General features: G+C 40.5%; 1 protein-coding gene across 11 annotated transcripts in view; it reads right to left on the bottom strand.

Moving 5' to 3' along the window:
- The window catches only part of TCF12 (transcription factor 12), a 322,968-nt gene that overhangs the window by 75,284 nt on the left and 223,205 nt on the right, over positions 1–24,479 (bottom strand). The window lies entirely within an intron of this gene.

Below are 24,479 nucleotides of genomic sequence, written 5' to 3' on the forward strand. Positions count from 1 at the left end.
TGCAACTCAGTGCTTCCCACCGAACGTCATTTAAAGGAACAAATGAAAACCAGTCAGTAATAAGTAGTGTGCCTATTTTAAGGTTGCTCAAAGGGCTGCAGAATTTGCCTGCACCCCAGGAATATGTGACTTTGGAAGAAACTACCCTCCTGCTTTGCAAAAACATCTCAGATTGGCCGATATAGCAGGGGAAAAATTCCAGTCAGTATTCAGCTGTCTCAAGATGTCACTCATAAGAGCATGCAGTGTTGTTGTAGCCTTGTTGGTTTCAGGATATTAGTGAGACAAGGTGGGTGAGGTAATATTCTTTTATTAGTCCAACTTCTGAATGAGACAAGCTTTTGACCTAGGTAGAGCTCTTCTTCAAGTCTGGGAAACTCTGTGTAGGTCAAAAGCTTCTCTCTCTCACCTACAGAAGTTGGTCCAACAAAAGATATTACCTCACCCACCTTGTTTGTCATAAGAGCAGTCAGAGAGAGACTGGAGCATTCCAGCAACTGACCGTATGTAATTACAGTAGCTTTCATGACACATTTGGGGGTTTCCCTGTACCTAAAAAGGGTAACCTCAAAAGGTCATCTCTTTCACACAGCCATCAGGAGATGCTTCTGGAAATTATCCAAATGGACAATCTCTACCTATACTGGGAGAAGTGAGTACTTAGTTTCTGATATCTTAGGAGAAAACACTTGAAGGAAGGAAAGGACAATGAGTGCGGAAATGCTCTCTTCTACCAATTCACTTCTGCCAAGTAATTCCCCAAAGACAGATGCCAACATCCCTCCCAACCCCTACTTCTCAGCTGTCAGCCTACATTCATGAAAACTATAACCCTTAATCTTTCGAGTTGTCAAACACACCAAGCCCCTGTCACCTTTGCTTACCTCCTAAGTTTTACCATAACCCGATTATTTCTGCAAGGACATGAAATAAGTGTTGAAACATTCAAGAACTCTTCATTACTACGTATTATAATACAACTAAAAGAATCCATTCCTTTGGTTTGTTATTGCATTTATTTTACACTGAAGCAGAAATGTTAGTCAGTGGCTCCAGTACTGACATGATACAGCAACTAGGAGTCTAGAGCTAGTCAGACATAGAAATCAACGGAATAATCACAGAACTTGCATACAGCAAGTCTCAGAACACACAGCATATTGTGTACAAATCTAATAGCAGCACAGGTTAATTTGTAAATCTATGCTATGGAGTTATTCTCCAAGTATATTCTTCTGATGTTACTGCAACTGAGTGAGGCATAGTAAGAACAACTGGTTAAATATAGTTTTTTCTCTATCTATCTGCCACAGTAAAATAAAAATAGATGTCATTAGCTCATCTTATTGACTTTTCTGCCTGTCTGAACCAATTGAGAAGCAATATTGACTAGGATTGATCCTGTCCTAATGGCACCTGATGGAGAAAGGAATACACAAATACCTCTGAGGATATAATGACTAGCAAGGAAGCTTTGTATTATCAGTACAAGGCTACCCTGGGCTAACTGCTTCTAGTCTCTTCACAGGCATCAGTTTACAGAGATGATACATAGCTTAGATTTTAGCATTAATACAGAATGTTCAAGTCCTCAGTCACCTAGAACCTCATCTGCTAAATATGTATCCAATTACTAAGGAATTATCAATGACTAGTTATCCTCCAGAAACACTGGCTAACACTGCCTGGATTAGTGTCATCACAGATAAACATACATCATGTTAAGCAACTGCCTCTCTGAATTACATGAAACAAATACTCATGTTGTAAATAAACAAGACAATTAATATAAAGGAATTTTTCTAATAATTGTAGTAAATATTAACGAGAAAAAAGGAAAGATTTTTATTTCAGTCAACCAAGTAACAGAACAGCCCTAATTCCAAAGAGGAAAATGACTGGCTATGGAGGCAGAGAGAGTACACTCAGCTGCACTGCTTTTCTGCACCCACCCTTCAATTTAATCCAGGAAACAGCTTTGATGATGGCCTCAGTGGAATCAACGTGACCTGCCTCAAGAGGTAAAAGTGCTACAGCATTCTAGGGGAAGGGGTGATTCAGCAGAATATGCCACAGAAGGATGAAATAAAGAAGAATCACCTATTCACACACAGGGAATAAATACATACATACATACATACATACATAAAAGAATGACACACACACATAAACATGGAATGTGTCTACTTTCAGAATACAAAAGGTTAGATTTGTATAACAGTTTTTACATGTACTGCAATATATATATTTAATTAGCTTCAACTTGCATATTAACTGAATCTAATTAACTCTATGCCTAATTAAGCCATTATGATTTTGTGAATAGTAAATATTTTGTTTGTTTGCTTTTTGAAGCAAACATATATTTTCAAATAGGTTTAAAACTGGATTCTTTCACAGATTTTGGGAAGGAAGAAAGGAAAAAGTTACTCCTACTATTTTTTAAAAGATCATTCTCTCTTAATTCTATGGACCTCCAAAATTCTGTTGACACAATCGGATTCTGAAGCAGCATCCTGCTTTCTATAATGATGTTTTTGGTATAGTGCAAATAAATAATTTGAACACTCTGGTAAGCAGTTTTTTGATTTTTCAAAGCATAATTTATGAAAATGAAAATCTGGGTTAACAAGTGTTTTAAAATTTCTCTGCATTATATTCTCTGAAGGCTTTCAAAGATTTGGGCTATTTCTAGACTAGGAAATAAGGTAATGCTTAAAAATTTGTTAGCTAACTTTTTTTAACTAACATCTTTAAATGTTAATATAAAAATGGGTTCGCTGGTTGCCTCTGACACAAGGTTCTCCTCTAAGGGCTCACCATTACCACCACCAACATTTTTGAGGGTACTATTCTGTCTGTCTTCGTTTCAAAAACATTTTAGTTAAAATATATCAGCTAACCATGTTTCATTGGACATCCCTTGATTCACTTTATTTTCTTGAAACAGGGGGAGATGTCGAATGGTGATTGTGTTTGGGGACACCAACCCCCTTCTGCACATAACATATCGATCTGAGGTCATAGTTCATCTCACTTCAATACTATTTGTGGAGTATTTTCCTCTTCTCCAATGCATCCAGTGTTGGTCTTCACTCATAACACCCTTAGCAGTGGCCCTTATCAGATACTATCAGCCAGAACCAGATGGAACCAACGTTTGCATTGGCAGGCGCAGGGGTGACCACACCCAAAGTAGTGCTGCATATACTGCCGCCCTACCCATTACCTACGAAACTTGGTCTATGCTTTAGGACAAACTCCATAATGTTTATGACTTTCTTTACTGATGAGAAAATCCACCAGATTTGCCACCTGGAATGTATTAACCCCAAACCAAGTTGGGTATCATCTTTTTGTAATCCCAGAAATGGAAAGACATCACATTCAAAGTTGCTAGAATAACCGAAATGAAACTCAACAATAACTGTCAACAATTTGTGGAGGACACTAGTCTACTGTACTCTGGAGGAACCAGTCATATAAACAGGGTGGCATTCATCCTACAAACACTTAATAAAACACTCACAACGTAGCACACTATTTCTGATGGACTGCTGTATGCTAGGTTGAGGCACTGCATGGGAAGATGTCCATCATTGTAGCCCATGCTCCCACCAAGGGTGCAACATGTTAAGGAAGATTAATTCTATCCGCAGCTAGCGCCAGTAATGCAATCTGTCCCACCACATGATGAACTTGTTATACTCAGAGATATAACCACCACATCTAGTTGTCCCAGAAATGGCTTGAAAACTATTCTTGGGCCATTTTTTTCTGGAACAATAAATGACAACTCTAAGGTTACTCTCCTTTTGCAGTTCTCACAACATTACCATCCCTGGAAGTTGATTCAGGTGCTTTGAATCTATCAAGAAACCTGGATATAGAGCAATGGCCAGACAAGGAAGGTATATTGGTCCTGAATCATAATATATTAAGGTCCTACCAGGTTTACCAAGGTGCAGAAGCCCATCTCCTTGTTGATGAAGTGGCACTTACTCCCTGATTTCAACATAAAAGTGAGCATGTTATGCTACCTAAGGCATAACGCATCTGTGAAAATCCTGCACAAGTATGCTGTCACAAAGAAAAACTAACCTGATATATTTGATACAGTCTCGCATGATATTCTTATAGATAAGCTAGGAAAGTACAATTTAGATGGGGCTACTATAAGGTGGGTGCATAACTGGCTGGATAACCGTACTCAGAGAGTAGTTGTTAATGGCTCCCAATCCTGCTGGAAAGGTATAACAAGTGGGGTTCCGCAGGGGTCTGTTTTGGGACCGGTTCTGTTCAATATCTTCATCAACGATTTAGATGTTGGCATAGAAAGTACGCTTATTAAGTTTGCGGACGATACCAAACTGGGAGGGATTGCAACTGCTTTGGAGGACAGGGTCAAAATTCAAAATAATCTGGACAAATTGGAGAAATGGTCTGAGGTAAACAGGATGAAGTTCAATAAAGATAAATGCAAAGTGCTCCACCTAGGAAGGAACAATCAGTTTCACACATACAGAATGGGAAGAGACTGTCTAGGAAGGAGTATGCCAGAAAGAGATCTAGGGGTCATAGTGGACCACAAGCTTAATATGAGTCAACAGTGTGATACTGTTGCAAAAAAAGCAAACAGTGATTCTGGGATGCATTAACAGGTGTGTTGTAAACAAGACACGAGAAGTCATTCTTCTGCTTTACTCTGCGCTGGTTAGGCCTCAACTGGAGTATTGTGTCCAGTTCTGGGCACCGCATTTCAAGAAAGATGTGGAGAAATTGGAGAGGGTCCAGAGAAGAGCAACAAGAATGATTAAAGGTCTTGAAAACATGACCTATGAAGGAAGGCTGAAGGAATTGGGATTGTTTAGTTTGGAAAAGAGAAGACTGAGAGGAGACATGATAGCAGTTTTCAGGTATCTAAAAGGGTGTCATCAGGAGGTGGGAGAAAACTTGTTCACCTTAGCCTCCAATGATAGAACAAGAAGCAATGGGCTTAAACTGCAGCAAGGGAGATTTAGGTTGGACATTAGGAAAAAATTCCTAACTGTCAGGGTAGTTAAACACTGGAATAGATTGCCTAGGGAAGTTGTGGAATCTCCATCTCTGGAGATATTTAAGAGTAGGTTAGATAAATGTCTATTAGGGTTGGTCTAGACAGTATTTGGTCCTGCCATGAGGGCAGGGGACTGGACTCGATGATCTCTTGAGGTCCCTTCCAGTCCTAGAGTCTATGAGTCTATTTGGTGCTTTCCTGGATGATGCAGAATTAGCCTGGACAGCTATAAACATAGGCATTTGAGAAAGCCGTAGATGCCATTCTGGCCTAAAACACTACAAGTGATGTGATCTGGCCCTAGCTCTGTTCAGCTGTGCAATGGATTGGCTCCTTGAATATATACATGCTAATATCAGTATAACTGTCAGTTCAACCTCTCTACGGACTTGGATTAAGTGGATGTCAATGACCAGTTTCGTCAGGACACAAACGATCTCAAGGATGCACTAGAGAGCTTCCAGTATGAGGGAGCTGCCCTTGGGCTAAGAGTTTCTTGGGCAAACACAAAAATCCACAATGTTGTCTTGTATCACAATTTTTGCGCCATCTGTGCTTCTGGATAAACTGTGGAAGTAGTGGATGACTTTCTCTATCTAGGCTGTAAAATGTTATCAGATAGGCATAGCCTGCCAGATATCCTACGGAAAACTGGTTTAGCAGCTTCAGCTTTAAAGGACCTGCACAGGGTCTGGAACCAAAAGAATGTGAAACTATATACAAAAGTACAGATTCATCAAACCTGCATACTGCCAATTCTCTTATGTTGCTTAAATAAGACATCAGCAGGCTGGAGGCATTTGCATGTGTTGTCATAAGCCACTACTGAATACAAGATGTTTTGACTATCCATATTAGGCACATATAATTGAGAACTGGTTTCAAGAGTCATCACTGGCTACTGCTGGCTTACTCGCCTCAGCAACAAAGTCTCCGCACATCAATCTCTGAAGATCGGAATTGAGGTCGGAAGGGCACTTGGCCCAGTCACGGACTGGTGGCACTCGTGCAGTTGCCTGCAATAAACATGGCTAAACCAGATCAGTAATAATTCTATGGAGCTCTTAGACTCCTGGAACTAAGTCATAGTGTGATCATGGACACTCGGCACTATGTACCTCCATTGCCTAACCGTATTCCTTTTATTGTAGTATGTTAGCTAATATGTCCTTAAGCAATCTAATTTTCTAGTCTTGGCTACCTGAGGCAAAATTCTGCCCTCAAATACAATGAGCTTGCACAACTGTACCTATTAGCCAACTAGTAAGGGGTTGCTTATATGAAAAAGAGGCCAGAGTTTATCCTGTTATAAATATTTCATTATGGCAAAGCCATTGCTATGCCATAGGTAAGGTTGTATTCTGGTTTGTACGTGAAACAGGAGTTCAACATTCAATACCAAAAAAACCCAAACAGAATATGACTGAAATTTTCAGCATGCAATCCACAACTATTTGAATCTTCTGAGGAGTTTCAAGAAAGTTAGCCAAATCATTTCTGAAATTTAATCAATTAAAATCCCCCTTCCCAAATAGTTCATATTTTGAGTCTCTCTTTTCAGGCCCTTCTAGCTGAAAAGCTACAAAGTCAAAGTAGATAGTCAAAAAAATGTAGTATGCATTCAGCGGGTATTTTTGGGGTTATATAATTATTTTGGTAATTATCAAAAAGAAAATGAATGTGTTAATGTTGTTTTAACTGAATCCTTATGTACCTTGATTAACTGATGGAGAACAAGATTGACAGAGACCAGGACCCTCTATGAAGTAAGAGCTGCTGGTTCAGCATCCACTTTCCTAAGCATGAACGAATGATTTCCAGAAGCATACAGAACCGATCGTAAAAAGAAGTTTGGTATGTTTGTGATGCTGGGAGAGGGGGAAATTTTCAGTGGGGCAGAGTTCAGTTTTTGGTATGTTGTCTGCCATTGTGTAAGATGTTTGATTCCGAGTGGAGAAAGCGAAGTCATATGCTGTTAGATGCTTTAAATTTTTATTTTATTGCTTTGGTGAGTTTGTGTTAAGTAAGCTGTCATAGTATAATTCCCAAATCTGGACCTTAGCATCCAAAATATGGGTACTAGCATGAATTCCCCTAAGCTTAATTACCAGCTTAGATCCTGTACTGCTGCCACCAATCAGGACTTAGAGTAGAGTGCCTGATAGACTCTGGTCTCCCCCAAAACCTTCTCTGGGGGCCCCAAGACCCAAATTCCTTGAGTCTCACAACAAAGGGGAATAAACCATTTCCCTCCCCCCTCCTCCCCTCCAGGTGTTCCCTCCCTGGGCTCCTGGAGAAATATACAGATTCAAGCTCTGTGAATCTAAACAAAGGGATTACCTCTTCTCCTTTCTTCCTCCCAGATCTTTCTCGCCCTGGGTACACTAGAAGATCACCGTGATTCAAACTTTTTGAATCACAACACAGGGAAATCAGGTGGGTTCCCCCACCCTTTTTTCTCCCCCTCCCTTCTCCTTCCCTGTTAAGTACAGACTCAACTCCCTTGAGCCTCAACAAGGGAAAAAATCAGACAAGTCTTAAAAGCAAAACTTTTAATAAAAAGGAAGAAAAAATAAAAGGTCTATCTCTGCAATTTAGATGGTAAAAAGTTACAAGTCTTTCAGCTTATAGACAATAGAAAGAAAGCTTTCTCCAGCAGAAATACAATTTAGAATACTTTCACCCAAATACACAGTAAAACTCTACCAGCCAGATACACAGTTGCAAATATAGAAAAAACAATTAAAAAGACTAAACTGTCTTTCTACTTTTGTACTTACAAAATTGGAACAGAAGATTAGAGAGCCTGTAGGTATGTGTGGTCACTCTCAGAGCCTAGAGAGCACAAAACAAAACCCAAAACCCACAAACAAAGGCTTCCCTCCACCTAGATTTGAAAGTATCTTGTTTCCTGATTGGTCCTCTGGTCAGGTGTTTGGGTCCCTGTTTGTTAACTCTTTACAGGTAAAAGAGACATTATCCCTTAACTATCTGTTTATGACATAAGCAATCTTAACTCTGACTCACCTTAGTATTTTTGTGTATAACTGAACAAAATGTGGTGATAATGGGAACAGTGAAGTTCCACTAAACAAGGAGACACAAGGAGGAAGAAGTAACATACTTTATTAGACCAATTTCTGTTGGTGAGAGAGAGAAGCTTTCAAGCTTGCCCTCATTAGGTAAGTTCTATACGTACACTTCTTTTTGACTGAAAAAGCTCGTATAAAGTTAATAATGCAATAAAGTAATTTCCGTGGGAGATTCTATTACTTTATAGACCTTCTGGTGACAAGACGGCAACTTACCCGAGTCACATGCCATTCATCACAGTCAAGTCCAAGTAAACAACTAAGACATGTAGTGTTGTATTTTTAACTCTATTCAGTTTTCTGGGGTTTTTTGGACAAATTTATACAAACAGACCACAATAAACTCTGAATTTGGAAAACACTGACTTTTGTGATATTATATTATAATGTAAATTTTTTAAATTTAAATTCTAGGGATATGTTCGCAATTATCAGCATGTTAAAGAATCCTATCCTGAGAATCTCATTACATAGTGATATGAAATACAGTTGTTTCCATTTTGAGAACAAAGGGACCTTGAATGAGTAATCAATAGCAACAGGCAGAAAATGAGACATTAATTATGATCCTCTAGTGTTTTGTCTCAGACAAGGTTTCATTAAATGTATTGTGCTAACCTGTACAGTTTCAAGTCATTACCAATACATTTGACCATATATATTTATTGGGAGCAGGAGAGAGCATCTCAACAACAACAAAAAAAGTGTGTTACATGAAGTCTTGAATATTGTTTTTCTTGCTCAATTTGAAATAAAAGCATGGATTGCAAAACATTAGTAATTTTTTAAAAAAATACCCAAATCTTATAATCTCAGTGTAGTCTCTTGAAAATTTAATTATCATCTTCTATACCTAAAGTGTCACGCAGGTTTGAAAAGATAATGACAGTCATCCATCAATTGCACCCTGCCAGTGTAATCAGGCTTATCTAGCTCACTGGAGTAAAAAGAAGCTACCTAGGGTACTAAATACTAAAGTACGACAACATCATAAACAAAATAACAGATATTTAGTTTTACTATTCTCCTTAATTAACATTAACACTGAGAAATACTGAGATCTCAACATATTCCTCCCTCCTCTCTTTAAACTAAAGCTTTTTTCAGTACTACATCAGCTGCCTACTCAATATGTAAACCCAAGCAGAACAAGTATTGTGGATATTTCTATTCCAAAGAAAGAGTGGGGGGAGGAGGGACGGGGAAGAAAGATGAAAATATCACAGTAAGTAGCTTCTAGAAGAATCCAAACCAAAAGACTTTTTTCCGGGGAAGAGGGGGGAGGAGGAATAAATATGTGAAGGGAGACAATGTTTTTGTGTTTACTCGGCATTTAAATTACTTGAAAGCATCCAATCAATAGAGTTATTTTTAAATGACTACCTCCCTCTCTCCACTGTGATGGTTGGTTTCCTAAATGGTAAGACTACAAATGCTGTTATAGGCTTCTACAAGCAGAACCCTGCTGATGTTGGTGTCCGATCCCTGAGGCTTTGCTGGCTCAGCTTGTCTTTTGCTCATCCCCCAGGGTGAGATATTTTTGCTTTGCATATTGAATTCTGGGAATTCATTACTAAATACTGTGATTACAGCCTCTTTCCCCTCCTCCCCCCGAATCTTTTTGCTACATTATGAAAAGAATAATTTGAGCTTTTTCCTTTGCATGATTATACAAAGGAGGCAGCTTTATATGGTACTGAGAAGTGTCAGGAGAGGAGCAGCTAAAGGGTATTCATCCTACATTTTAATTTTTGGGTAACCTGCTTTTCTTTATGATTATGAAATGTGGGCATGAGAAGTTGACTTTGTAATTATAATATAGCATTCTGCCAGCTGAGTTAGTGTTTTGAAACTCAGAGTGTAAATATACCAAGACACTATCTCAAGCTCTATCTTTGCATCAACTTAAGTCCTCTGTATCTTCAGCACAATCATATTTTAAAATGCAGGACCACTGCATTATGCTGTATGTTTTTTAAAATTGAGGTGCTGCTGCTTCTCCCCAACAACATCTAAGAGGAAGATCCCCAACCTCTTCCAAATGTTCACTCATAATGGGTTCAAAGTAGTGATGGCTCAAATCACACCTGGAGTGGATTCTAACAACATCATTTGTGTAGCACTGATTTTTTTTTTATTTTTATTTTTTAAAAAGACGTGGGGATGAAGGGAGGAGAAGAAAAAGGTTTGCATTAGGGCTATTGATTAATCGCAGTTAACTCACATAATTAACTCAAAAAAATCGCAATTAAAACAATTAATTGCACTGTTAAACAATAGACTACCAATAGAAATGTATTAAATATTTTTGAATGTTTTTCTACATTTTCAAATATAGTGATTTCAAGTACAACACAGAATACAAAGTGTACACTGCACACATTACAAATATTTGCACTGTAAAAATGATTAACAAAAAAGTATTTTTCAGTTCACCTCATACAAGTACTGCAGTGCAATCTCTATCGTCAAAATGCAACTTACAAATGTAGATAACTGTTCTCAAAAAACAAAACAATGCAAAACTTTAGAGCCTACAAGTCCATTCAGTCCTATTTCTTGTTCAGCCAATCGCTCAGACAAACAAGTTTGTTTACATTTACAGGAGATAATGCTGACCTCTTCTTATTTACAAGGTTACCAGGAAGTGAGAATACATGTTCGCATTGGGACTTTTGTAGCCGGCATTGCCGGGCCAGATATGCTAAACATTCATATGCCCCTTCATGCTTTGGCCACCATCCCACAGGACATGCTTCCATGCTGATGATGTTCATTAAAAAAAATGTGTTAATTAAATTTGTGACTGAACTGCTTGCGGGGGAATTATATGTCTCCTGCTCTGTTTTACCTGAAATCTGCCATATATTTCATGTTATAGTAATGTTGGATTATGATCAGCGCATGTTGTTCATTTTAAGAACACCATCACTGCAGATCTCACAAAACACAAAAAAGGTACCAATGTGAGATTTCTAAAGATAGCTACAGCACTTGACCCAAGGTTTAAGAATCTGAAGTGCTTTCCAAAATCTGAGAGGGATGAGGTGTGGAGCATGCTTTCAGAAGTCTTAAAAGAGCAACACTCCGATGCAGAAACTACAGAATTCAAACCATCAAAAAATAAAATCAACCTTCTGCTGGTGGCATCTGACTCAGATGAGGAACATGAATACGCATCGGTCCGCACTGCTTTGAATTGTTATTGAGCAGAACCTATCATCAGCATGGGCCATGTCCTCTGGAATGGTGGATGAAGCATGAAGGGACATATGAATCTTTAGCGCATCTGGCATATAAATATCTTGCAATGCCAGCTGAAACAGTGCCATGAGAATGCCTGTTCTCACTTTCTGGTGACATTGTGAACAAGAAGCAGGCAGCATTATCTCCTGCAAATGTAAACAAACTTGTTTGTCTGAGTGATTGGCTGAACAAGAAATAGGACTGAGAGGACTTGTAGACTCTAAAGTTTTACACTGTTTTACTTTTGAATGCAGGTATTTTTTGTACATAATTCTACATTTTAAGCTGAACTTTCATGATAAAGAGACTGCACTACAGTACTTGTATTAGGTGAATTGAAAAATACTATTTCTTTGTTTTTTACAGTGCAAATATTTGTAATAAAAAATAAATATAAAGTGAGCACTGTACACTTTATATTTTGTATGGTAATTGAAATAAATATATTCGAAATATAGAAAACATCCAAAAATATTTAAATAGTATTTCATTATTGTTGAACAGTGCAATTAATTGAGATTAATTTTTTTAATCGCTTGACCACCCTACTTTGAACTATTTTGGTGTATTTTTCGAATACATGACTTTCAGGTTTCAGAAGCAGGAAATTGAAATTAATGACAGCTCATCCCAATTTGTGAAATACTAAATTTAAAAAGTCTTCTTTTACAAAACTATAAAGATGACTTAGCTAAAGCTACAATTCCATTGCCAACTCAACACACCACACCATGTGAACCCTATGAATTATCTGATCTTTGTGCAACTGAGATCCATGCTGAAATGCTGTATTAAATGAAGACTTTTGATCTCTGCAAATAAAGCTGTTATGAAAAATTGTTACTGTGCACACATGACCAACTAACCTTAGAAAAATATATTAAAATACTTTTTTACAAGTTGAAAATAGGTCCACATAATGGCTCTGTTAATTTACATGTCACATTTAGATCTTCCTGTCCTCTGCTGGCTTTCTCCACCAATATGTGATGAAGTAAGAACCCACACACATGCACAGCCCATAGAGATTTTGCCACCAGCCCATATAATGTAACAAAGAATGTCCCTAGTGGTACAATGAAACTACGTTAGCAAAAATTTATCTGATTAGTGGACCGAATAACGGTTAGCCTTTTAATGCCTAATCATGTATGTTTTCACTTACAAAGCTGTAGATATCACTGAATAACCAACTATTCTAAAGCGTTTTGATGCGAGGTTCAGTGTTATCATAGAATTATAGAATATTAGGGTTGGAAGAGACCTCAGGAGGTCATCTAGTCCAATCCCCTGCTCAAAGCAGGACCAACACCAACTAAATCATCCCACCGAAGGCTTTGTCGAGCCAGGCCTTAAAAACCTTTAAGAATAGAGATTCCACCACCTTCCTAGGTAACCCATTCCATTGCTTCACCACCCTCCTAGTGAAACAGTGTTCCCTAATATCCAACCTAGGCCTCCCCCACTGCAACTTGAGATCACTGCTGCTGCTTCTGCCATCTGCCACCACTGAGAACAGCCTAGCACCACACTCTTTGGAACCTCCCTTCAGGTAACTGAGGCTGCTATCAAATCCCCCTCACTCTTCTCTTCTGCAGACTAAATGACCCCAGTTCCCTCAGCCTCTCCTTGTAAGTCATGTGCCCGAGCCCCCTAATCATTTTCATTGCCCTCCACTGGACTCTTTCCAATTTGTCCACATCTCTTCTGTAGTGTGGTGACCAAAACCGGACTCAATACTCCAGGCGTGGCCTCACCAGTGCCGAATAGAAGGAAATAATTCCCTCGATCTGCTAACAATCTCCTACTAATACAGCCCAATATGTCATTGGTCTTCTTGGCAGCAAGGGCACACTCCTGACTCGATAAGTTTCTCGCCCAGGTCCTTTTCTGCAGAACTGCTTCTTAGCCAGTCAGTCCCCAGCTTGTAGCAGTGCATGGGATTCTTCCTTCTTAAGTGCAGAACTCTGCACTTGTCCTTGTTGAACCTCATCAGATTTCTTTTGACCTAATCCTCCAATTTGTTTAGGTCACTCTGGACCCTATCCCTACCCTCCAGTGTACCTACCTCCCACCTCAGCTTAGTGTCATCTGCAAAATTTATGAGGATACAATTAATCCCATCATCCAGATCATTAATAAAGATGTTGAACAAAAACGGCCCCAGGACCAGGGCCGCCCGGGGGCGGGAGGAGCAAGTGGAGCAATTTGCCCCAGGCCCCCATGAGAGTTTTTCAGGGCCCCTGGACCGGGGTCCTTCATTCACTCTGGGGGCCCCAGAAAACTCTCGCAGGGCCCAGGCCCCCAGAGCTTCTTCCACTCCAGGTCTTTGGCGGCAATTCAGCGGCAGAGGGTCCTTCTGCTCCAGGATCCACTGCCGAAGTGCCTCAAAGACTGCGGCAGGGGGTCCTTCCGCCCCGGGACCTGCCGCCGAAGTGCCTGGTCTTCGGTGAAGACCTCAGGCCTCCTGAATCCTCCGGGCAGCCCTGCCCAGGACTGACCCCTGGGGCACTCCGCTTGATACCGGCTGCCAACTAGACATCGAGCCGTTGATCACTACCCGTTGAGCATGACAATCTAGCCAGCTTTCTATCCACCTTATAGGTCTGATAGTGTTCCAGTAGGCTCTTGGGCTACTCAGGATTAAATATTAGACAAAAGGTGAAAAGCCCAATAATAAAATTATATTTGCATCCCAGTCCTAAGATACAGGTTATGGTCAGATTCCTGAGTACAAACATTCTCTCAGTCTAGAATAGTTCAATAAATTATCTGTCACCCTTCCCCATCCCAGGCTACGACCCACACTCTTGAAAGATCTTCTGGGATGGTTACACAAGCAAGTATGAGCTGCATGGTTTGGTTTCTCTACTGCTATTATCAAAGTACTCAACTAGTCCTTTGCTTCCATTCAGCTTTTTTCAGGATACTGATCTGGAGATGCACTCTCTCCTAACTCAGTTGAGTTGATATTTTATAAGAAATGGGTTGTCTGCACAAACTTTATCCTCTAACAGTAGTCATCAGAATGGACTATTTGCAATTTTCTAAAAATCTCACAGCATAGCAAACCAGCCAATTGTACCTCAAAGAAATATGGGGTGGAGTTGTGGCACCTCCTCTTAACGAGACATATTTTTTGGGTGTGGGGGGCAGGTAAATGGGGGCTTACGCAGGGTAGAAAAGTTGGAAGCATGGAAGCTGAAGCATCCTTCAGTGAATTCAAGGGGAGGGAGCTCCGGGTAATTATGCTGATCTTCCTGGCCCCAGTTGGCAGCCAAATGAAAGGGGAACAACTGGGGTCAGCCTAAGATGCAGGATCCAGAAGTTCTGGGATGCGCTGGGTAAGGCTTGTGAAATAGCACTGTTATTCACACTATTTGGCAAGACAAGGTTACGTTCTGCTCTCCCTATTACACTCACTGACAGGGCTCTTACTTCCTGTTATACAGCCTTCTGTAATCTATCATACCATCAAGCTTACATTTGTTTATGGAATATTCATAACCAATCTCCAACTAAGCACAGCCATAAATTCAAAGATGACAATACTGCATTCAGAAAAGCTTTCAAATGCTTCAACCCCATCTAAAGAAAAGGTGAGAAAAGAAACAAGTTATTTATTTTTTGTCTGCCTCTTTCCTTAAGACATTCAAAATGATTTTTCTCACAGAAGTGCTCCCCTTTTATAAATAGCAGTCCTCTCTCCACTATGCCTAATTTATCACACCTGCTACCCACTCCTCTCAGGGATGTCTTCCCTGATTAACTTCAGGTGGTCACCTCTTGCTTCAGAAAGGCCTTGCCTCTGAGCAAGTACATCTTTACTTTCTAAAATGTTATGCCTATGAGTGGACTCTATCTCAGCTGAAAAACAAGAGCTATTTTTGTGCTATTGGCAGAAGAATGATCCTTTAAGTCACAATCAAGAGACGATTAACAGCATGCATAATATAAAGCAAAATAAAACTTGGTTTCCAGATTCAGAGGGGCCTAAAATACATAAACCTTTATTAAGAAGTATCATATGACAGAAGCCAGAATCACCGCTTCACTTAATGTTGTCTCAGACTTTCCATTATAAAACCCGTTTTTCAGGGATTTACATCATACCTGTAACACTGTGCTTTGGCCTGACACTTTATATAGAAGGTGTCAGCCAAGAGAGGATTAAAAGGCAAAAATTTACAAAACAAAATTAATTTATCAGCTTTTAAAGTTATATTAGTTTTTTTTTAAACACACATGCACAAATGTACAACTCTTGGGGGTTCTATTTATTTATTTGAGTACTTCTGTTACTCAAAATTGGCTTGAATTTAAACAGATTTTGTGGTCTCAATCAAATTCTATTGCCACATAACACATAAAACATTGTAACTAGCACTGATTGTAGAGTTAGCAAAATCATCAATGAAGAAAACATGGAACATTTAGAAGAGGTCCATCCAAAGTTAAGACATACTGCTGAGGCAAGGATGGGTGGGGAAACTCACCACACTGCTGATTATCTAATACCTTCCCTATGGATAAAGTGTCCAATGCTGTCATAGATTAGTATCTTTCTCTGGCACTGAATTCACTTTGAAAAAATTGAAATAAAAAAAGTCTGGAGATACAGGTAGCCTTTAAAGTACATATACATATTATATATATATATATAGTACATACACATAAAGTATATATACATATATATAATTTTCTGTGTATAATATAAAGGGTGTGTATACCTATTCATTTTTGCAGTGTGTATATTATACTTTATCTCAGATATTTCCCAAGTTCGTTTATTGTGTATTTAGATTTAGATTTTACTTAAGAGAACCCATTGTGTTATTGGTGGTCTTAGTATTGGGATTTATTCAAGAAATTAGAGATGTGCAGGACCGGTTGACTTAGGTCATACAGTATACCAGACTGATGAACATGCTGAGTTTTTCCTCTTCATTTCTTCCCAGTACTCCTATGAATGCCCCTTTGTACCACTTCACACAATTCCTCCCCCTCCCTATTCAGAAGCAGATTACCGTTTTGTGGGGCCCTGGAGCAGAGCAAGTGGGGGCCCTCCCTACCCTTTCCGCCTGCAGCCCCCATCCCCAAGCACTCTTGCTGGGGAGTGGGGTCAGGATGCGGGGGCTATAAGTATTTAGCATTTCCCCCCCAGTAACTTTACTTACACACATAAATACACACACACACACACACACACACACACACACACACACGATATACATAAAATTCTCATAATACGCAAGCTTCTCACAATATATTAATCAGTTGCTACTTAACCTTAGTTATACTTTAAATATTTAATTACATAAAATATGAATGGATACAAATAATTGATTTATATTTTATTACACAGTTTACAAACAGTAACAGAGTACTGTGGCACCGTATAGACTAACAGATGTATTGGAGCATAAGCTTTCGTGGGTGAATACCAACTTCGTCAGATGCATGTAATGGAAATTTCCAGAGGTAGGTATAAATATGCAGGCCAGAATCAGTCTGGAGATAACAAGGTTAGTTGAATCAGGGAGGATGAGGCCCTCTTCTAGTTGAGGTGTGAACACCAAGGGAGGAGAAACTGCTTTTGTAGTTGGCTAGCCATTCAGTCTTTGTTTAATCCTGAGCTGATGGTATCAAATTTGCAAATGAACTGAAGCTCAGCAATTTCTCTTTGAAATCTGGCCCTGAAGTTTTTTTGCTGTAGGATGGCTACCTTAAAATCTGCTATTGTGTGGCCAGGAAGGTTGAAGTGTTCTCCTACAGGTTTTTGTATATTGCCATTCCTAATATCTCACTTGTGTCCATTTATCCTTTTACGTAGGGACTGTCCAGTTTGGCTGATGTACATAGCAAAGGGACATTGCTGGCACATGATGGCGTATATAACATTGGTGGATGTGCAAGTGAATGAACTGGTGATGATGTAGCTGATACGGTTAGGTCCTGCGATGGTGTTGCTGGTGCAGATAAGTGGACAGAACTGGCATCGAGGTTTGTTGCATGGATTGGTTCCTGAGTTAAGAGTTGCTATAGTGTGGTGTGTGGTTGCTGGTGAGAATATGCTTAAGGTTGGCGGGTTGTCTGTGGGCTAGGACTGGCCTGCCTCCCAATGTCTGTGAAAGCGAGGGATCATTGTCCAGAATGGGTTGTAGATCACTGATGATATGTTGGAGAGGTTTAAGCTGAGGACTGTAGGCGATGGACAGTGGAGTTCAGTTGGTTTCTTTCTTGGGCTTGCCTTGCATCAGGAGGCTTCTGGGTACAAGTCTGGCTCTGTTTATTTGTTTCCTCATTTCCTCGTGCAAGTATCATAGTTTTGAGAATGCTTGCTGAAGATCTTGTAGGTGTTGGTCTCTGTCTGAGGGGTTGGAGCAAATGCGGTTGTATCTCAGTGCTTGGCTGTAGATGGATTGTGTGGTGTGTCCAGGATCGAAGCTGGAGGCATGAAGATAGGCATAATGGTCGGTGGGTTTTCGGTATAGGGTGGTTTTAATGTGACCATCATTTATTTGTACCGTAGTGTCCACGATTTCAACAGCTTCCACCCCACCATCAACCTCATCCTGGACCAATCTACATGGGAAGTCCACTTCTTAGACACCACAGCACAATTGTACAGTTTCAATTGTTGGTCGTTTTTTGGTTTTCCATTTTTGTAGTGCTAGTCTTTTAGCAATTATTAGTGCTCTGCCAAATTTTTTCAGATTTATTTAGCTTTCAGTTAATGTCTATTATGTTTAAAATTATATGTTTAGCTTGTAACATAATTGTATTTTATAAGAAAAAATTTAAGTCTACAATTAAGTTCTGCCCAAAATATCTGGGTACAGGAGCATTCCCAGAGCATGTAGGTTAAGTTAGCACATGCTGAATCACAGTGTCAACATTTGTCTGACTTAACAGCATCTGTTTTGAACAGGCAGAGACAGGTTCAATGTATGCTCCATATAATTTTTTCATGATTAATCTTAAACAGAAGTCGAAGGAACAGTTTGGTGCCCTGACTAAAATTTGTTTCCAATGGTTTAATCTCTTTTCAGTCACTTTTCAGTTCCACTATTTGCTTTTGTTGCCTCTCTTTCGACTCATTACAGTTTATCTTTCTGATAATACTATAATGCCATATGAACTGATGGGATGCCTTTCACCTGGAATGACGTTCTGGTCACCTCTCTTAATAAAGACACAGCAGAGATTGGAGGAGGTCAGAGACAGGCAATGCAAAGGATTACAGGACTGGACAGAATTCCTTATGAGGAAAGACTGAAAAATTTTGGACTGTATAGGGAGAAAATAATTAAGAAGGAATACATGACAGAGGTACATAAAATAATCAATGTTATAGAGAAGGTAGACTGGGTACTTGTGATGAGTTCCCCACAGGGTGCCATTTAGCCCTCTGACTCACCGGTCTGAGCTCCCTTTCAGCACTATGTTGCTGTGACAAGCTATAGATTGCTTCCAGTCCTACACTTCCACCAGTATTCACACAGGCAGGGACACACTCAGCTGCAGTTAAATGCAGGCTGACCAGCCATTGCATGAACCAACAACAGAGAGGCTACAGCCAAAATAACCCCAAGCCCCGCAACATAGGACACCAGAGCTGTACCATCCTTCCCCGATCGAAGTCTTGACCAGTATGAATTTATTACCCAGTTCGCCTCTCCCTCAACGTGGAGAGGAATATGCACAATATGCTTGTGTTAAACCAAACTGAGATTTTTTCCCAGACATTTCACTTACAGGCACACTGTACTGCACTGGGATTTGCAGCGTGGGCTCCCCACCCCCATTTCAAGTCCTTTTCTTTCAGAGTTTCTCTTAGGTGTTTAGTTGTGGGGGAGTTAAGAACAACAGATGATGTCACTCCCTGCCTTATATAGCTTTACCATATGGCAGGAACCCTTTCTTCAAAAACAGTTCCCAGCTCAGTTTGTGAAAAAATACAGGTACCCAGAATGGAGTCCAGAGACATGTGGTCTATCACATGGCCTTGCAGAGTCATAGCAGCCATTGCTTACTGGCTGGTCGAAATATCCACAGGAAGGTTTACCAAGTGGGGGATAAGCTTCTCCTAGGGCCTACTGTTTTCCCTGATGGCTCATTTCCCTGAATAGGCCCTTCACAACCAGCTATTGAGACTGGAAGCATCTTGCCTAGTGGGTGTCACCCAGATACACGTGGGCCACAGGGAAGTGCTGGCTACTATTTCCCGCAGCCCCCATTGTCTGAGAACGGTGAACTACGGCCACTGGGAGCTGCAAGCAGCTGTGCAAATGTAAACAAACTGTCCGTCAGCCAGCCAGCGGATTACTCTGATGAGCCACAGGCCGCAGGTTGCCCACCACTGCTCTAGTCAAAGAATACTGGATCAGACAAACACTAGTGTGTTCTGGTACAGTAGTCCTTATGTCAATGTAACGAGATGCCCAAGAAAGAACAAAGTATTTCAGGTGTAGCTGTGCCAAAGCCATATAGGATTATAACCCCTCTGCCCTTGTTACATGATGTCTGTGCCTATGCAGACTAAGGCTATGCAGCTGCACTGCTGTAAGCTCTCTAGTGTAGTCACTCTAAGCCGACGGGAGAGAGCTCTAACTTAATTAAACCACCCCCCCCAATAAAAAGCATCAGCTATGATGGTGGGAGATGCTCCCTCGCCAACATAGTGCTGTCCACATTGGCCATTAGGTCGATGTAACTTACGTCACTCAGAGGTGTGGCATAAATTATACCAACGTAAGTAGTAGTATAGAAATAGCCTATAACAACTTTTTCAGAAGTTCACATACAAGTTTAAAGAAGACTGAATTATATCAGAGCAATAAAATTGTCCATAAGCACATTTTAAACAGAGGTGTGTTGCTAATTTTCTTCCCTCCTATCATTAGTTCATTTTTGAGCATCACCTTTGCTGCTAGTCAATATGGCAAAAATTAGACCTAACTTGCTGTCCACAATCACCTCCATCTTTCACTTTTTCTGCTTCTCATATTTCTTCAAGTTATAAAGCATGTATGTTTCAGATAATGGTTTTCTCAAACATATCATTTTGCATTTGCCATTTATGAGAGTAAATCTCACTAAATTTTCTGGCTCTATTTCTAACAATTTCTGTGTTCTCACTTCCCAATTTTCATATTATCTCCAAATTTCATTAACATACTGCTTACTCTTTCTTCCAGTTCTTTAAAAAATACCAAAACTAGACTCAACAAATTACTGGAGAACTCCATAAAATCTCATAGTTTGAAACAGTATTTCTTGTTTCTCATTGTTCTCTTGTTCCTCAATTTTTCAATAGTTTTTAGTTTTATGACAATGTATAAAACCAAGCCAGCCTGAATTAGTTTGAGGATAAGGTATCATGAAACACACTATGTATCTAATATTTTATTAAAATCTATGTATTGTCTGCATTCTGTTTATCTACTAATTTTGTATTTCTGTGGGAAAAAATATAGTTTTTATTGCAAGTTTTCTTTGAGCTTGTGTTATTTCTCATAGTTATCCTCTAGAGGATCATTCCTCCACTACACTGATCCTCTCTAGTTCAGCCTGACTTTTCAAAAATAAATTGACAGTATTTCAAAAAACTGTTTAGTTAATTTCCTTAATAAACAAAGAATGATGTTAAGATAAGTAAGCCAAATAGCATAATTCCAAATTTTCCAATTATTTCCTTAGCAATTCTTCATGAATAGTTATTTTTACAAAAAGTACTGACTACTAGAGCTGAGTGAAGTAGTAATTTTTCAGTTTGGTAACTGAAGCAGAAAAATCCAAAACATTTCTGTCAGGTCAAGCTAAATGTTTTTGTTCTACTCAAAACAATTTTTGTTTTATTTTTTATTTTCTGCCTCTCACATTTTTAAAATATATCTAAATTACTGAACAAAATATCATTTTGAAATGAAGTCAAAATGTTTTATTTCTAAAATATCAAAAGAAAAAAAAGTTACTCGCCTTGTGCAGCAACAACTGTTCTTTGAGATGTGTCCCCTTATGCGTGCTCCATTATAGGTGCGTCTGCATCCTTGCACTGCTGATCGGAGAACTTCGATAATAGTGTCTGTTGAGCCTGCACATGCGCTGTCTCTCCTTGTGTTGTACCAGAAGGCTCGCCAGCACTCGTGGGCTAACCATCCTCAGTTCCTTTTCTACTACAGAGTCAGAGCAAGAACTCTGAGGTAGAAGGGAGGACAATGGGTAGTGGAGCACTCATACAGGGACACATATCAAAGAATCATCTTTATTGCACAAGATGAGTAACAACTTCTTCTTCAAGTAGTGTCCCTATGGGTGCCCACCGTATAGGACTCCCAAGTAGTAATCCCCTAGGCTTTCCCTAAGCCGCCTAAATGCAAGCGCCGGCCCTGTGCCTTCCTACCAAAGAGATCAAAACACTTCCAATCTCTTTTGTAGGGTGTCATCTTAGAGTGGTATTGTCGGCCACGTGAGTTCACAGTGAAATGAATTGGGCAGGTAAATAGAAACTCTGATTCATTTGTGTGAACAAAATATTTTTTGTCCACCCACTTGCATGTTGGGGCCACCAAAGTTGGGGTTTGCCACACTATCGTAGGTGAGTCTAGGATGGCCTCATTGATTGGGAGGGCAATTTTGGAAGTAGTTGAGACATGGACAATATTTATAAGCTGGCAGTGTGTATCTTTAACCTTCTCCAATGGTATGTGAAGGGTGTCTGCCACTCTCTTTGCCAGCTCTTGGAACAAGCAGAAATCATCCTTGGTGGTGATGGCATGATCACTTCATCCGGTGAGGAAGAGTATATGGCCTTGAGTGTGACCACCTCCTCTGTGTCCAACAGTTGCTTCTCCACTTCTTGGGGTTCTGAGACGTGTGATGCTGTAGTCAAGGGGGCATGCCTGGGAGGTTCTCAGGCGATGCTCGGTGCCTCAAGGAAGGCTGGCAGTGCGCCACAGAGGGGTCCCAGTATGGCCACTGTGCTGGCATAGGGCCTGGTGGAGGTTCCCACTGGTGCCTATACAAAGATGATGGCGGTGCCATCTGGTGGTCCATTCCTGAATGCTGTTGATATTAGGTCCCATATGGAGATTGAGAGGAATACAGAGAAACCCAGTCCGGTTCGCTGTCTGATCCCTCACACAACATCGGAAGGGCATGGCATGATTGTGGGGAAATACTCTGATCGGCAATGGCTAGGTGCCATGATCCCTGTACCGAGGGGGACAGAGTTGGGATTCCAACACAGACACTGGTTTGATGGGATTCTGCTGGTACTGAGCATCCCAGTGTCAGTGGCAGTGCTGGGGACCTCACCTGTATCACTCTGTGAGGGATGGGGCGATGCCGCTGGCAGTACCAATGACAGCTTGCATAACAGGAGCGTCTTAGAGCGTTTGCCCTTGTCTTTTTTTGCCGAAGATTCAGTGCCCGTCACCAAAGGTTCTGTGGGCCTAGTAACAGTACCAAACACTGACGGTCGCCATGAGACGTAGATGCTGGATGATCTCAGTGCTGGTGGTCCTGAGGATACCGAGCAAGATGGTGATTGCCTTTAGCTATCCCTGGGCTCGCTGAGAGGACTTCCTACTCTCTTTTTTGATGTGTGAGAGGAATCTGCAAAGTTGAAGGTTAAGGGGAAGAGACACACCCGGCAAAGGGCTGAGGTCAGAGAGCCTCCTCCATAAAGATGATTTTCTGGTGGGGTGCTCTATCCTTGCAGGATCTCTGTCAGAGCTGCTGGCAGAGGGAACACTACTGTTGGATGTGTCACTTGCCAAGGCAGTGTATGCACTGGGAGTGCTTGTCCGCAACCGGAATCCCCTTGCTGCAAGTGCGAAACTTCTTGAAGTCTGGAGAACAGGGCATATCCTTGTCCGGGTGGGTCCTCTCCAATGAGGGTCAACACAAGAAAAAGTCTTTTCTTTCTTCTTTTTGTTGTTGCTCTCAAGGCCTAGCCAAATAAAAGTCAAAAAGTGGCTAAAGGGTTTCTAAAAGCTGAAAATTAACAACTGAAAAGGAGACTTGACGAAGTGGGTATTCACCCACGAAAGCTCATGCTCCAATATGTCTGTTAGTCTATAAGGTGCCACAGGACTCTTTGCTGCATCTCCTAAAGGACAGTTAAGGGCTCCATCTCTAGCCAGGGTTGGTTGAAAAGGAAGAGAGGACCAATACCCGTGCATGCTGGCTAGTCTCCTGGCACAGCACGAGGAGAGACAGCACATGTGCAGGCCCAATGGACACTGCTACCAAAGTTCTCTGATCAGCAGTGCAGGGACACAGACACACCCACAGTGAAGCACCCACAGCGACACTACTCAAAGAATGAAAAACTTAGACTTTTAGAAAGTTTTCCCTTTCTTTTTTTAATCCAAAACTATTTGCCAAATTTACAGATTGTTTTGGTCAACCCCAAACTTCATTTTTCAATGAACTAACTATAAACTTATCATAGGGGATAGAAAACTGAACTGGGGGAAAGGATGTAGAAACTGTGTCCCTCTGAGGAGGCTGCTTTCTCAGATCTTTTCTCACTTCCAAGACTATTGTTTCCTAGCTTCTTCACTCTTTCTTTCAGTCTTATTTTCCTTTCCACCCAACAGAAGATTGGTGATGTAGTTGTACATATTGATTTTTTCCTCCTCCATCCCCCCTGGTATAAAGGAGTTCCCACAACACTTGAGCAAAACTTAGGTAGGAATGCTTCCAAGATCTGCACTCTGCCTGCTCCGCTAACAAAAATTCCAGTGAAGTTTTGAAAGAGGCAAAATACCGACTATGCAAAGCAATCTACTTTTGCAATCAAATCTGAATTGCTGCTGCCAAAGTAATTAAACTGACAAACTGCCCAAGACATTGACACAAATTACCGTATATATTCGATCATAAGCCGGTTCGTTTATAAGCCGACCCCTCCCCCCGATTGATAAGTAAAAATGGAAAATTTTTATAACCTGTTCATAAGCCAACTCTATAATTCAGGGCAAACTTTGGCTCCTGGGCCATCAGGATAAGCAGCTGGTGGGCAGAGATGGTTTGTTTACCTTGAGCGTCCGCAGGCACGGAGGTAAACCTAAGTA

This window comes from Gopherus flavomarginatus, chromosome 9 (genome assembly GCF_025201925.1).
Source record: "Gopherus flavomarginatus isolate rGopFla2 chromosome 9, rGopFla2.mat.asm, whole genome shotgun sequence".
In the NCBI taxonomy this organism is placed as follows: Eukaryota; Metazoa; Chordata; order Testudines; family Testudinidae; genus Gopherus; species Gopherus flavomarginatus.